Source organism: Synchiropus splendidus, chromosome 3 (assembly GCF_027744825.2).
Source record: "Synchiropus splendidus isolate RoL2022-P1 chromosome 3, RoL_Sspl_1.0, whole genome shotgun sequence".
In the NCBI taxonomy this organism is placed as follows: Eukaryota; Metazoa; Chordata; class Actinopteri; order Syngnathiformes; family Callionymidae; genus Synchiropus; species Synchiropus splendidus.
The window spans coordinates 34,237,972-34,253,526 of NC_071336.1; the positions used below are offsets into that span (position 1 = coordinate 34,237,972).

Below are 15,555 nucleotides of genomic sequence, written 5' to 3' on the forward strand. Positions count from 1 at the left end.
GCACTCTCACTTTCATGAGCCTGGAAAACTCTCCGTGCTCCATCAGGTGCTGGAGCTTCAAAAGCTGTGTTTCATTTGAAGGCGCTTCCCTGTGCAGCATTGTTCTGTGCATGTGCTGCAGGATGCAAACTTTACATGACAGATTTAAAGAACCTCCACAGCAGACCTGCTGCTGCTGAGTGAGCAGTGGGGAGGGAGGAGAGGACGCATCACAACCAGAGGGGCTTCATCAGAGCGCCGGCTGTCACATGTGATCGGTTGTTGTGATCGGCAGTGACCGGCATTCTGATCACGACCGGTGACCGATCGATCCCTAGTTTTGAGGTCTATCACTCTGTCTGACTTGTTACATGTATTTTTGTGTCAGTTTCAGAGTTAGTCCAGTGTTTTGGACCACCGTTCCACATCACTGCACAACTCTTATAGCGCCCTCCATGGTTCAGCACTGGGACTCTGACCACTTGGTGGTTGACCTTGTTCCCTCACATCAACAGATTGAATGAAGATCTGGACAAGTGAAGCAGTAGAGGAGCTGCAGACTTGTATGGAGGCCACAGACTGGGAGGAGCTCAGAGCTGCTGAACAGATCCTCTGGTGAATACTGAGTTACAAACGTCACTTTATCTTGTCTGACAAAACCAATGCATATCACTTCTTTTTCTGCTTTGTTGCAGCGGAATTCAGCACAACATTCCTCGACATACTTTTAACAGTTACAGATGGTTTATCTTGACTGTCGACCACACATGCGCCAACATCGTTGTCATGGCTGCGGTGCTTCCTGAGGTGAGCTGGAGGACATTCTGTGTGCTGCAGAACCAAAGGTCGCAGCCACTTCCTGTTCATTCACAGCTCTGTTGTGTGCCACCCTCTAGTGGGGATTTCTTCAAGCCCTGTCTTTACAACACAAATGGTTTTTTTTCTCTTGAAACAAACACGGAGTCCTGTTCTCCAATGATGCTTGGTCATTTCAAGGTCCTCCAGGTCACCGGGAGCGACAGTGTGACTTGGAGCTGCAGGTTGGAATCCAGGGTGAGTTGCTTTCTCAACTCCTACCTGGCTCTTCTCGGTCCTATTTCAAATCCCCAGTTCTTGAGTCGCCTAACAACCTCTTCCCACAGATTCAGGTGATTTTCTTCATCCTCAGTTGCCAACAAGACCTCAGCAATATGTGTAGCAGCTCATAGACCCTCTGGGCACGTCTGGACTGGGTCTTGGAAGAATCCATGTGGGAGTCTAGTCCATCTAGAGCTTATTTATTTCTCACCTGGCAGCAAGTCTTGGCGACTGGGACCCGCTGGAGAGCTGTAGCAGGGTAAATGCTTCCCATCTTTTCTTCTCTCATGCCGTCCTTTGGCTGCGCTCAGAACAACATTCTGTTTGGTTCAGAGTCCTGGTTCAGGTGAGCCATGTGTTTTGGGTGGTTAGGTTTAAGGGGAGAGGCTGGGGAAAGGGTTATGGACATGAGAGGTCCTAAAAATACCAGTGTGTGTGTGTGAGCGTCACAAAGACAGAGACGAAGGCAGTGTTTCAGAAGCATGCTGCATTTATTGAAGCCAATTCAAAGTGTACACTTGACAGAGGTCAAAGGTCATCAGCTATTTACAAGCATCATGGCGGCTCAGACCGGAGCCTCCTCCTCCTGCGCGTCTGACTCTGGAGACAGCTGAGACATCTCCAGCTCCTCCACAGCTGCTGGGAGCCGCTCCCCCCTCCTGCCCCTCCACACCTTCACCCCCACCACACACAGCATCAGCACCAGCACCGCAGCACTGAGCAGCACGGACCTCAGCAGGAGGTGATCCACCTCTGGCTCTCTGAGCTTCACCAGGGTCTCAGAGCTGAAGACACAGAGGAGGCCTCTCCTAACCACACACCAGAAGTGTCCACTGTCCTGCAGAGAGACGCCAGTGATCAGCAGGCTGCTGTTAGAGAGATGCATGTTGTCTGGTCTCTGGTACTTGTAGACACGTGAGACTCGTCCTTCGGTTCTGTTGGACCTCATGAACCAGCGGACGCCGTCGCTCTGATTCCAGTCCCCACAGTGGAGAGTAAGGTCCTCCCCCTCAGTGAAGAGCTGCACAGCAGGAGGCTCAGGCTCAGGGCACACGTACAGGCGATAGTGCTCAGGAGCAGAAACGCCGAGGTCACAGGTGTAACTACCCGAGTGCTCCAACCTCAGAGATGGAAAGATCAGAGTGGAGTTGAGACTCGCTCTCTCAGACCACAGTGAATTCAATATCCACCAGCGGTGTGTTTGCTCTCCGCTGCCATCAGAACAGTTCAGCTCCAGCCTCTCTCCAACCGAGCGCAGGAGAAACTCTGGCAGGACCCGAACATTGAAGTGACTGTGAAGGTCACAGCTGAGCTGCTGCTTGTCCAGACAGTAGTAGGAGACACGTAGAGAACGTTTCTCAACTGTGAGCAGGAGAGAGGGTTTGTTCTTCACCAGCTGGAGTCCGAACTCGGAGGGTGTACCGTCCTCTATTAAAGATAACTCATATGTTCTGGAGTCCTCATAGGCCCACTGAACGCTCTGCTTTGGTCCCACCCCGTCACAAGGCAGCTCCACGGTCTGTCCATCTCTCAGGTACAAATACAGCTCCGTCATCTTCTGGTCGTCACAGACGAGGAGAGTGGAGTTCCTGCTGAGCAGCAGCATGTCCTGACTCCAGCACTGCACCTGGTATTGACCCGAGTGGGGAAGGATGGGAAGGCGGGGTGGCGAATATGGGGAGCTAGAATAGTTCCACAGGAGCTCCTTCCCCTCACCGCTCCATCTGGAGACGGAGCAGGAGTGTGCACGTTTGTTGTCCAGGAAGATGCGATGAAACCACCCTGCACTCATGATGACCTCAGCATGGATGTTGGAGAAGAGCAGCAGCAGCAGCGGCAGCAGCTGTGCAGCCATGATGTCGTCTGTGAGGGACTCCACGGTCACTGCTGCTTCATCATCTCAATCTCAACACCATCAGCAGCTTCGTGGAACTGATCCAGATCAGGAGGACGCCGTGTGCTACTTCCTGTGAGCTGCTTCCTGTTCGCTTGATCAGATGTGAAGAGTGGAGGAGCAGCAATGAGCTGAGACCAGTTCTGCCTGTGAACAGCATGAGAAGTTATGTTATATACATATAAACATATATATAACAGGAACCTTTGTCAGTGCAGGAGTTCCTGCTCCACTGATCCCACTGATGCACCAGACACGTGGCAGCTAGGATGAGAACAACAACAACAACCATGGAGGAATCCTCCCTGAACCAAAGCAAAGAAAAGCATCTGTTTGCTTTGGTTCAGGGAGGTTTTTTGCTACACAATGTCCAGGGTTTCCACCACTCTGAATGGACTTGGAATTCTTATAACATTGAAATTCTTCTACAAATATTTTCAAGACATTAAAAGAGCTTCAGTTTAAATCAGGTGATAGAAAAACTTGAATTTATGATTTATTGTGCTATTGTCAAACTGATGACAAATAAACAATATTTTGTTTTGCAATTGAAAAATGTGGCTTCTTGTGGCAAATATTCTGATACAGGTCAGTGGCATTGACTTCCCTGAGCGATGTCACACTCCAAACCGCCCCTCTGTCTCTCACCATCTCAGGTAATTCTTTGTTTTCTCCTCCCGCCTCCTCTGATCCCAATCCTGTGACTGTCCTGCCCAAATCCTGTTTCACTGGTGCAGCCATTTGGGACGTGGAGAGAGCTGTTCGGGAGGCCCAAAGCCAACAACCGGACCCTGACTCAGGTCCTTCTGACAAACTGTCCGTCCACTTCCAAGTCCTCCAGTGGGGACACTCATCCAAAGTCGCCTGTCACCCTTGGACTTTATATTGTCACAACTGTGGATGCTCTTTTAAACACAACAGTGTCTCAACTGAAGTGTCCAGTGTAATGTCCAATTTTCACAGGGATCAGAAGTGGTGGTGCACTGACTTTTAGAGGCCACTAGATGGCGCGGTTTAGTTGAAATCATTGTTCAACATTTTATAGCGGACGGCGCCACCTGGTGGCCTCTGAAAATCTGTGCAGTTTCAAGAAAGCATTCCGATTTTGCCCCTCATATTTTGAAACCGTTGGTTTATGAACTCCAAGTACCTGAACTAGTGTGATGTAACTTGTAGCACAGATGTGCCTTTTCCCTAAAGATCTGACTTTGTGTTCTGTTCTGGCCAAAAGCTTTGTGAATTACATTTATTTTCACAAAGTTTGCTGCCTTTTTTGATGATGGCGATTTGCATGTGTCCCAGAATGTTATGAAGAGTGATCAGATGAATTGCAGAAACCCAGAGTCCTCCAAGTCCGAGACCCAATAACAAAAGCATTTGAGGCTGAGACCTTAAAAAAGTGGTCTGGGGACCACAAGGGCCCACCACCCAGCTGTTGGTTCAGATATGTAGATGACACCAAAAATAATGATAAATAATGAAGTGGGACCCTTCACACAACACATCAACTCGGTAGACGGACACAAATGTACCTGGGAAGATGCGGAAAACAATCGATGAGCCTTCCTGGACTCTGCGGTTACAATGAACCACACAGGAGCCTCAACATAGAAGTGTACAGGAAACCAAGGCACACTGACCAATACTTTTGGCTTAACTCACAGCACCCACCAGAACAAAAACTTGCAGTGATCAGAACATTGAGACATCAAGCCCAAAACATCCCCAGCTCACCAAGGGGGAGAGAGAAGGAGCAGATTCACATCAGGAATGCCCTTCAAAAATGTGGCTCCCTCAACTGAGCCTTCACCAAAACATCAAAAGGGAACACAAAGGACAAAGAAAACAATGTCCAGCGACACAACAACATTGTAATTCCCTAGGTGGCCAGAGCTGCTCCTGGAGGCTCCTGAAACTCAGCGGAAGGTGAGAGGAGACCGGCCTTTCTCAGTCTGTGGCCCCCGGCTACGGCACCATCACTGCCCACTTTAAAAACACTTTACTCTTTGACTTTTATACAACCACACACAACCTGATCTTTTTAGGCATTTTCAGTGTATCTGCCCTGTTTTCATTTGATGTGTTTATTGCTTTTAATGTCTGTTTTATTCTGATTTTTACAGTCGTCCAGCACTCAGTGACAATCTTGTGTTGCTTTTTAAGTGCTTTATAAATAAATGTGGTCTGGTACTACTCCTGTCCTTTAACGCCTCTGCCCATTCAGCTGGTCTAATATAAGCCTGAACTCCAACCCGGCTCATTAGAAGTGACGAAGCCTCCTGGATAGGAGGCGAGATGATTTCTTTGACTATTACCACTCTGGTCGACCTGATTCAAACCTTTGCTGCAGTCTTGAGGCCAGTTTCAGGACAAAGACCAATCTGGAGGACTGCAACGGCAGTTTAGGGCATCTGGAAAGAAGCTTCAGATCTGCTCTGTGCCAACAGTTGAGGCACCCTGAGACCATCCATGGATGAAGGACACAGCCAGGACTAGGGAATGGTACCAGAGCATCCTCCAAGAGCGACTTCTCCCAACCACCCTGGAACAGTTTGCCTGCCTGATGGAGCGCCTTGCCACCGGGATGAAGTGAGAGGGAAACCACACATCCTAATGTTTAGTCCAGCTCCAGGTCCCATGGCCCGACCTGAGTCCTTAAGAGCTGTGTGGCCAAAGCAAACCCCATTAATTCAAACAAACTCCCAGCATCTATTGGATGTGGCCCATGGCGAATCGTAGAGGTCTTGAAAAAGAAGGGTCAACTCTGCAAACACTGACTCTCTGGATAAACTAAATGTAACTGTCAATAAAAGCATCCAACACTTGTGAAATGATTGAAATTATACTGCAGTCTATCACAGTAGCATCTGACAAGACGATCTAAAAACTCTGTAGCAGCAAACTTTGTGAAAAACATTCTGGCCACGGCCCCAATGTGAGTAGCACCTGTCCTCATAGTTTCCCACCAAGCCCTTTAGCGTGTGAGATGTGACCAGCTGAAGCTGCTAGAGAATGCTTGGTTGCTTCAAGCTGCGACCATGGTGAGAGCATCTGGACACTGAGATTTGAACGCTTCCGTCTGATCTGGACTGAACAAGGACCACAGAACTCCTTCAGCTCTCTTCAAGTCTGCCGACAAGGAGCTGAATTTCCAGCTGTTGGAGTCAGCAGTGGGCGACTCTTGCCGACCACATCAGAGTGGGTCAGGACGTCTGCTCCCACTCGAATGTAACCGGAGACTCTACTCTGGAGTGAGCCTCCGCAGGACTCCGGGAATTACAATTCCAGTCACCAGCTAGTGACTGAGAGGTGGAGGGTCTGACACGGACTGGACGCGTTGCCCATCGGTCTGTGTGGAGAGCGCACAGGTCTGAGAGTCTCACCTCTCCTGTGGCAGATGATGAGCTCTTGCTCTCACCATCACACCTCCATGTAGACCGAGGGCTGTCAGGTGGAGACAACTCTGGAGCAGCAAGGACGATAGGACCATGAAGTTTGGATTTGTTCGTTCATCAGTCTGTTGGTGGGAGTCCAGTGTCGTATATGACGGAGGGTTTTCACGGCGACCCGGAAGCCACCATGTTGGAGATACACTTTGTAAACACCCCCATAGGCTGTGAATGGAGTGCGATGGAAAAAAGCAAAAAAAACCCAAAAAGGCTCGTCGAAACGGGTTGTGAGTGACATGACACACAGAGAGGGACTTGATGAACACGAAAATGCACGACACTTGGAAAAGTTGAGCTTTACAGGTGGTGCAGACCCATACGAGTTGGCTCCGTCATGGTGGTCGAACGACGACCCGGACACTCTGCCGTCATCGTCAATGACCTGTTTTTTCACCTATTCCATCCACAGCTGAGGACCTGAACTGTCACCGGGGTTCGGAGGTGTCTCACCAGATGGTGTGCGGATGGGTCAGGGAACTGTTAAGCCGAGTCATCGACGACATTTGCCCCTTATATGAGAATGTGACGTATTTTAATATTTTGATGAGTGTGCGCGTGTTTCTGTGTGTGTGAGAGAGAGAGAGAGATTTTTAAGGGAACGTTCTGAAAACTGTGGCTTGGCATCAATAAACATGTTCTGATCAAAGTTCTGTGTATTCTCTTCCACGGCAATACAATCCAAATTAACAGTCATTTAGGCTATACTTTTCCTTTTTTTAAATGAGCACAATATTCGGATGTGATCCACAGTTTGGCCACCAAGGTCCTGGTTGAGCTTCGCGAACCACAAGCGCCTCCTTTCTTCCGACAACTCCTGGCATTGTTCTGCTTGATTTGTCATAACCTTTGGAAGTCGATAAAATTCCAAATGTTTTTTTCACGATCGGAACGATTCGTACCACCCCAAACACGACCGTAGTTCACCGTTTTTCAAGGTAACGCTGCAGCACGGCCTTCAGTGCCACTCTGTGATCTCCAACATGGCGGCTTCCAGTTTTGATGACGGACAATTAACGCAGGCTACATCCACACAGGGCGGCACATTTGTCTTTGCGAATATTTTCCGTACTGGTTAAAAAAAAAAGTGCTCCGTAAAAACGAAGCATTTTCTGCCGTTCACACCTTGTCACTGGAAACGATTTGACACCATGTAGTACATATGCCAGGACTGTAGAGGCGCTGCAATGCTCGAGCAACGTGTAAGAAAACAGCGCGGCGCATGCGCAAGTGAAGCTTCTGCGCTAAAGATTAGCACTGGAGCATAAAACATCGCGCGATGAGACATTGGCGTTAATGGACCTTCGACCAAAGTCAACACTGGACTATAGGTCTTCACGGGAGGCAGCGCTGTGGCGGAATGCTGAGGTTGTTGCCAGGTGCCTGCGCGTGAGAAGCTCTGCAGGTGCAACAGGTGGAGCTCGGGAATGGAGCGCAACTATGAAAACGCTGTTCTGCATGTGTCCGTCAGGGGGCGACTTTAGTCTGTTGCACACCGGCGCAACAGCCGTGGAAGTACATCACTGTGGCATTATGGACCGTTTCTGACCGAAGAACTAAGTGTGGTGAGTCACCGTGTCCTGCCTCGATCCAGGTAAGTCTCTTCTAGTCTCGTCTCTGACTCCAGAAACCTTAGCCATGGCTCTACACATGTGGCTGGACTTGGTCCCAGCAGAACCAGCAGCCTCCACACAGACACTAATCCCACACATGTTTCACTGTTGGCCAGATTTAGGAGCTGGTGAATTTGGATCAGCGCGAATCCTGCGTCTCAGCTCTTAAAACAAAGCATGACCCACCGCAGCTCCACAGAGTCTCTGTGTTCTTCAGCAAAGGTGTCTCCTGACTGTCGCCATAGACTCGGCGGTGACTGTATTCATTTTACACTGGATACTGAGGCAGTATACTTCAAGCCAAGGTAGTTGCATTCTGACACACACGTTTCACCATTACCCTTTCCCCAGCCTCTCCCCCTAAACCTAACCATCCAAAACACATGGCTCCCCTGAACCAGGACTCGGAACCAGACTGACGCCTTGTTATAATGACCCTGTTATTCTTAAATTTTAATCCTCAATTCATCTTATCCCCCCTTATCCCCACAACGGTAGCTGAAACAGACTCACACCCTGAAGTAATCCCTGTGGGAAAGAGCGGGGAGGTTTCAGGAGAGAGGGCCTGCATTCATCACCTGTAAGTGATATCCCCAAAATCCAGGAGCAGAGCCGCAGATCTGCCACTTTACTGTCTCACTCATCGTCTCAGAACCAAGATAAGAAAACAGTTGTTCATCTCAGATCTGGCCACTAGTGTCAGATGATGATGTTGATGAAACGAGTCCTTGTTGTTCCAGAGCGCTCGGAGAACTCGCGCCGTCTCCTTATCTCCACTCACCTTCTCAGCCCAGATAGAGCTTCCTTCCAGAAGATTCATGTGGAAATTCAATGTTGAGAACTCGTTCCTGCTGTAATAATGTAGGTCACCAATGTGAACTCCCTGAAGTTCACTGCCACCATCAACCATTAGAGACTGTGGAGAAGTTTGGGGACAAAGCTAAGAGAGGAGAGATTAAGGATGTTGGAGATGAAGCGGAGGAAGACAGCCAGTGAGGGAAGAACATGAAGGTGAGAGGACCATGAAGGAAAGGTAAAAAGTGTCCTGGTGAAATAAACAAACGCTAGAGGAAGAAGTTGAGAGGAGGCTGCTGGCGAGCCCAGAGGAAGGAGGAGTGGGATCCGTTTCCATGCTGGTGTAGATGAAGTGACCACCTGTGTCGGCCCACTCAGCCATTATCAGCACTTCCTGTTTCCCCCGGCCTGGAAACATTGCAGTCACTGGAATCATCGCAGCTTCTCCCTGAACATGTCAGGACGACACAACTGTGACAGGGAAGCCAAATATGAAGATAAGAGAGTCTCGTTCCTGCAGAAATCAGTGTTGATAGTCACCACACACAGGTTTGTATTTCAATCCTTGTGGGGACCTCTCATTGCCTCTCCCCCTCAACCTAACCACCCAAAACGCAACCTTATCCAGGACTTGGAACCAAACTGAAACCACATTCTAGTGACCCAGCTATGTTGAGGGTTTATCCCTCGAATTGTGGTTTAGTCTTCTTGGGACAAATTCTCCCATCCAAGGCATACGGTCCCCACAAGTAGGTGTTTTGTCAAAAATGGTTCCCCATAAGGTAGGATAAACAGGTGCACACACTTGTTTTAGTTTCCACAAAGTGTTGCTCTCTGAGGTCTGCTCTCCATCATGTGCTATTATAGGAAACACACCAGGGTGTGTGTGGCATCTTCACACCTCCACCAGAGGACCAGGAGTGGATCCACACTCCAACACTCCCCTTGTTCTCACTCATTATGTTAGAATATGAGGGGAAGCCGCTGTTGGACATAGGAAAAGGTTGTTGGCTTGTAAACTTTGACCTTGCTGCCTCACGTGAAGCCGATCGCAGACCTTCCACCCAACACTTGACGTTTCTCCTCCTGGTAAATCTGTTGAATAAAGAGCCACCGCGGCTGCAGGTCTATCTTCTGACCAAACCAGCAACTCAGTCTGGTCCCAGACCGACCGTCAACCAGGTCAGTCGTCAGACTGCCGATTGGTGAAACTCTCAGCTCTTGTTTTCTTGGAACAAAAACCTGCTCCCTTCTTTAGTGAAAAGAATGAATCATTCCGCGCCCTGGCTGTGTACCGGGTCCAGTGTAACGGTCTCGACTGTTGAACCAAAAGGACTCAAGGTCAACAGCGTCACCCCTCGCCACGGAGGCAACACCACTCAGCAATTATGTTCCTCTCCACAGCATGACGATCACAGCCATCTGACTGAGCCGCTCAGTCCAGCTGTTCTCTGTATGGCAACGTGATCAGTGATGACAACTTCTTCCCAGGATTCTTGACTTTTATCATACTGACATGAATACAGCACCGAACACCTCTTCGCCACAGTGGAAATAACCCACCACAAACTTTTAGGATTGTCAAAACAAAAACAAAATATTTGTCTGCAGGTCGGACCAGATTCTGGGAGGATCGTGTGGCTCAAAGATCAGAGCATAAATATCTGGAGGAAGCTGAAGCCAGTCAGTCATCAGTGAAATGGAGGCCAGAGCTGAAGTTCTCTCCTGTTCATGTGTCACAGCTCTGATTGTTTATTCACACACAACAGCATCAGAACTCAAGTCTCCACAGCTCCACCCTCCAGAGTGGGAGTGTACCTGGATCACTCTGCAGGTCTTCTGTCCTTCTACAGCATCTCTGAAACCATGACCCTCCTCCACAGAGTCCACACCACCTTCACTCAGCCTCTACACGCTGGGCTCAGGGTCTGGTCCTCCTCATGTGAGATCCTGAAGCTGAACTAAACCACAGTGTGAGAATGCTTGTGTCTCACAAACTCTTCCTGCTGGTTGTTGACTGCTCTCCTCTCCTGGAGTGTTTTTCATGAGTCATTTGTGTTCTTATTTGTGTATTTATTTTGTGCATTTTTATTGTTGATTACTATTCTGTTTGTGATTTTTACATGTGTGTTGTGTGCTGGATTTCTATGTTTGTATCTACACAGGTTATTCTATATTGGCCTGTGTGTTGATCATGTACAGGTGATTTACGAGTGTGTATTTGTTGAACTTACTTTCTGTCTTTCAGTAGGTTAACAGTTTTTGCGTTTTTTTTTAAGGTTTTGACCACATGATCATGACTGCATTGTTGAGTTTGGCATTTTTTCGTGTAATTGTGTGTGTGTGTGATGTTGTTGCGTGACATTTGAAGCAGAACAGGTGGAGTTCTGCTTCAAATAAACCGTTACGATAATGAAGTGTAATCATCAACGAAGTCTCTTTATGGTCACAACGTCATTGTTATGTTTAGTGTTGACTGGAGAAGAAATGGGATTTTTACAAATGCAGGTGCAGCTTATAAACTTCTGCCAGTGTCAGACTCATTGCCTGTGATGGATCTTCTCAGTTCTCTGTCTTCAGGCCACCTTCATCCTCTCAGCAGAGGTGGGCTGGTGGGGGCAGAAGGTGAAGATGAAGTGATGGGCAAAGACCTCCCTCTCTCCAAAAACCCAGTTGAGAAAATCCTCACCACTGACTTCCTGGAATGCAAGGAACATTGGTTCTACTGTGAGTCTCTCCTAGATGGAGGCTTGCAGGCCATGCGTATCGTCAGGATGACTGACACAGGGGTGCAGCAGTGAAGGATACACCTGAAGGTTCTTCACCAGATTCGTCCTGAACAGAGCTCCTGATCTTCACCCTGGCCAGGATCTTCGTACCCTGGACCTGTGGCAGGTATTAGTCCTCAGTATGGTGGACCCAGTCTGGTCCACATTACCAGTAATAAAAAGTCAAATCGGGACTGGATTCCACATGGACCTATTTAGAAATGCAGAACTGATGTTCCTGTTGCCCAAACTCATAACAGACCAGATGATTCCCAAGTGATTTCACTCGCTGAAGTTTTATGCCTCGTTGTTAAATGACCTGTTTCCGCCTGTGGCACTGAAACCTGGTGAATATTATGGTCTGCTTCAGTCGAATCACACTGATCCCAAATGTGTCAGTCAGAATCAGCTGAGGCCTGATTTGATCGCGCTGAGGTTCCTGATACAGACACTGGATGTTCCCGCTGTGACCCGGACTTTCCACCGCATCACTAAAAACATCATGTATCTGCTGCCTTATCTGTCGCACCAGAGCGTACGGCGAGCCGCTCACTGGCTTCCTGCTGTGTCTGTGTGTGTTATCTGGTCAGAATGGTCACTTTATGTATTTCCCCGGTGATACAGATATTTGATGGCGTCACATCAGCCACTGTGGCCTTGAGGCTGCTGGGCTGGCGATGCCATAGTTTGATGAGCGAAACCACTCATCTTGTTAGAAGACTGATCCTGTGACTCCTGTTGCTTTTATGGTTACTGTCATTTCCGGGACTATAAGCCGCTACTTTTTTCTCGTGTTCTGAGCCCTGCGGCTTATACAACAGCGCGGCTAATGTATGGGTTTTTACAGGCTGAAATCAGATATACTCAGAGGCTTTTTTATTTACCCTTGAAGCACTCAAAGTGCCTTGTTTTCACCCGCCTGTCCGCAGCTCCGTCAACAGAGTTGATCTCCTGGAGGTCTGGAAGCAAGGAGCAGCCGCTGAGACCGGCAGTGGTGTCGGAACTTTGGGCAAAACGGCACATTTTGAGGGCTTTCATGTGAATAAAAGATGTGAGACACTGTCTCCAGACAGTGCGTTCGGCTCAAAAGTCCGACGTGAGCACAAGCGAGTCGGGTTTTGTCTGCTGACTTGATCCCAGCTGAAGAGCTGCATCTTGTCTATTGTGAGAGCAGCGTGGATAAATCAAGACGCTCATTATTATGCAGCTTGTTTCCGTTATTTCCTCACTCACAATGCTGGACCCCGTTTTCAGAACTAGTTTTGAAAAGCGTTTTTAAGCTGGTGCACCACTGACTAAATTTAGTGGGTGCGGCTAATATTCCAGTCCTCACTATAGTCTAGAAATTATGGTAATTTAATACCATTTCAGTTCATTGACACTGTGGTATTTATCATTTATAGCTCACAACTTAGTTTGTTTAAATGTACTAAAACTCAGAAAACCTGTTCATGAGGTCGACGATATGACTTGTTGATCAACCTATTTGTCTTGGATTATTTAATTTCCTTTTACAAAGGATTGTATTTCCAACTCTTAAGTCTCAGAATTGTTTATTATCAAGCTGTCACATTTGTTGTCCCCATATTTGACACTCAGAATCTCACCAAGGACGGAACATTTAGCTGCCTGTCACCGTCTGGAGTCAAACTACAGTGGCAGAAAGTCATCTTGGTGAACAGAAGTGGAACACAACCGTCTTCTCGGTGAGTCACGCCGGATTTAAACGTCATGCATACTTTAACAAGTATCACGTGCGTGGTTTTCGGCCCCAAACCTGCGGATTCGCGAACTAGATCAACATGACAAGGCAGGAGATCAGACCGGTGAACATGTGTAATACTCTCACGACCTAGAAAGACACATGTTCAGTCTGTTTGTCGATTTGTCATCGCTTCCATTCTTGTCCACTGAGTACAGAAGTTTGCTCCTCACCGGTCAGCTGGAAACATCTGTGAAACGCAGCATCTTGCGTCACTTCTGGCAGGTGAGCTGGTGTGATCGTGATGTTGATATGTGAGCGTAGCAACCCTCAGGTCCAGAGGAAGACAGAGCTTCCCTGGAAAGAACGTGAAGTCCAGAAGAGCGGGAAAGTCCCGAGCTGTTGCTAAGGACTCAGCGAAAATAGGAGAACACCACGTGTAGTATCTAAGGCAATTTGTGGCCTCTAACCTACCCACTCTGGATAACCAGCGCTAGGCAGGAGAGGGACTAAACTCACCTATGGAGAGTGTGAGTGGGAGGACATCAGACTCCACACACAGAGGTGCCTACAGCTGGATTTGAGCCAGACACCTGTGAGGCTGCAGCATGAGTTGAGTCAGTGAGCCCATCTGAAGGGTGGTGGTCTTCAGTCTGAGTGATGGTGGTGACAGACAGTGTTTTTGGGATTCACACCGAAGTCACAACACACGTTGGGAGGCCTCTTTGTTTTCATCACATGACTGTTTCATTATTCCCACACCAGGTGTTCCTCTGCACGTTTGATGTTCCACGGCTGACTTTCAGCCTTGAGCAACTCGGGTTGGCTTCAGTCGTGAAGTGGAGGCTGCCTCCTCTGATAAAGCTAAAGCAGGCAAGTGTTTCTTCAACAGCATTGTTCTGTCCAGTACTGATTCTGTCAGAGAAACACCTTCTTCAATGCAGCCATTCGACCAGGAGTGTCTTGATGTGTTAGATAGCTGAGCTCCATCTCAAATATTGTTGGGTCAAGTGGTGTGTTCCTGTTGTGCTTGGATCTGGGAAATTCCCAGTTATACCTCCCTGGTTACACCCCGATGTTGGATTTCCAAGTGAGAGAAACCTCACCACCCGGAGTACACCATCCGAGATGGCTTTCCCAAACAGAGACAGGAAGTAGAAGTCTTGTATCAATGAAATACATCAGAAGCAGAGCATCAAGAAGCTGCTCTTATCCAAACAAGGTACATGTGAGGAGAGTGTTACCAGCTCCGTCCTCCCACTGCCCTGTCGTACAAATGAGATCCTGAAAAGAAGGGCGCATTGATTCCTCAAGGAATTGGCTGAAGCGGAAGCACTCCCTTCATCATCATCATCATCGAACCTCGGAGCTTCAGTAGTGTGAACTAAACTGGGTGTGTCTTCCGTGTCTACATCGCTCGTTGGAATTTGTCAGAAAAACAGCAGTCAACTTTGCTAATGCAGCCTGAGCTTTGGACATGAAAACCTTTACGCGATACATGAGCACATTACTTCCTTCTTTGGCCCCATATTCCTCCACCACATGCAGGAACAAATCCGTGAGTGAGGTTTGTATGCATGAAAACATTGTACGTCGGCTATGTTTTGAGTCTAGCAGTCACAAAAATGGATCCCAATCTTTTAGAAAAAGTAGCTTTACTTGTTGTTCCTCATTAAATGGCAGTATCAGGACGTCACACATCTGACTAATGGGTGGAGAGGCATGTCTGTTGTCCGCTCCAGTTCTAGGGTTGTGTTTTTAATGGGTGAGGGTTTACTCAACCGCCTCTATGAGAGAACAAGAGTGAAAACTGGATCTGCATCCCCACATCAAGTGAGCAGACGTCCTGATCGTCCTCATCGCTGGCAGTGAATCCGGAAATACGTCTGTGGATCGATGCTCAGAAAATCATCTGCGACCTGGAAAACTCGACCTTGTTTATGATCTTTGTCTTGACACTTGCACCAGAAGTTTGGATGAAGAGTCTGAAAAACCTGGACTGAGGTTTTCAGTCTGGGCTGAGAGGATAAGACGCCGTCCCAGTTGAGTTTTTCCTGGAGCTGAGGAGGAGGAAGATTTAGAGCTTGACTGGCAGGGAGGAAAAAGGCCGCTGGAGAGGGACCGCGACTCATCCGATCACTGGTGTTGATTAGGACGCGACAGTCTTGGGTGGATGACGTGGCTCTGCTTTTTGACTTGGCTGTCTTGTGATTAGTGGAGGAATCGAGAGTGACCCACGATTTAAACAACATGGCGTCTGATCCTACTCTGAGGGTGAAGA

General features: G+C 48.2%; 2 long non-coding RNA genes across 9 annotated transcripts; both read left to right on the forward strand.

Moving 5' to 3' along the window:
• On the forward strand, positions 1-2,811 carry LOC128756555 (uncharacterized). Its single transcript, XR_008414259.1, has 3 exons — positions 1-594; positions 675-1,032; positions 1,122-2,811. It is a non-coding gene; the product is annotated as an uncharacterized LOC128756555 (long non-coding RNA).
• A 4,823-nt stretch (positions 2,812-7,634) lies between these two features.
• Positions 7,635-14,149, forward strand: LOC128756554 (uncharacterized). 8 transcript variants are annotated; one of them, XR_008414258.1, is made up of 6 exons: positions 7,635-7,990; positions 8,126-8,314; positions 8,508-8,589; positions 8,750-11,476; positions 11,547-11,699; positions 12,502-14,143. It is a non-coding gene; the product is annotated as an uncharacterized LOC128756554 (long non-coding RNA). The 8 variants fall into 8 exon arrangements; XR_008414252.1 differs by having other exon boundaries at positions 8,126-11,476; positions 12,502-13,278; positions 14,040-14,149; XR_008414253.1 differs by having other exon boundaries at positions 8,126-11,476; positions 13,172-13,278; positions 14,040-14,149.
• Positions 14,150-15,555: the final 1,406 nt, after the last annotated feature.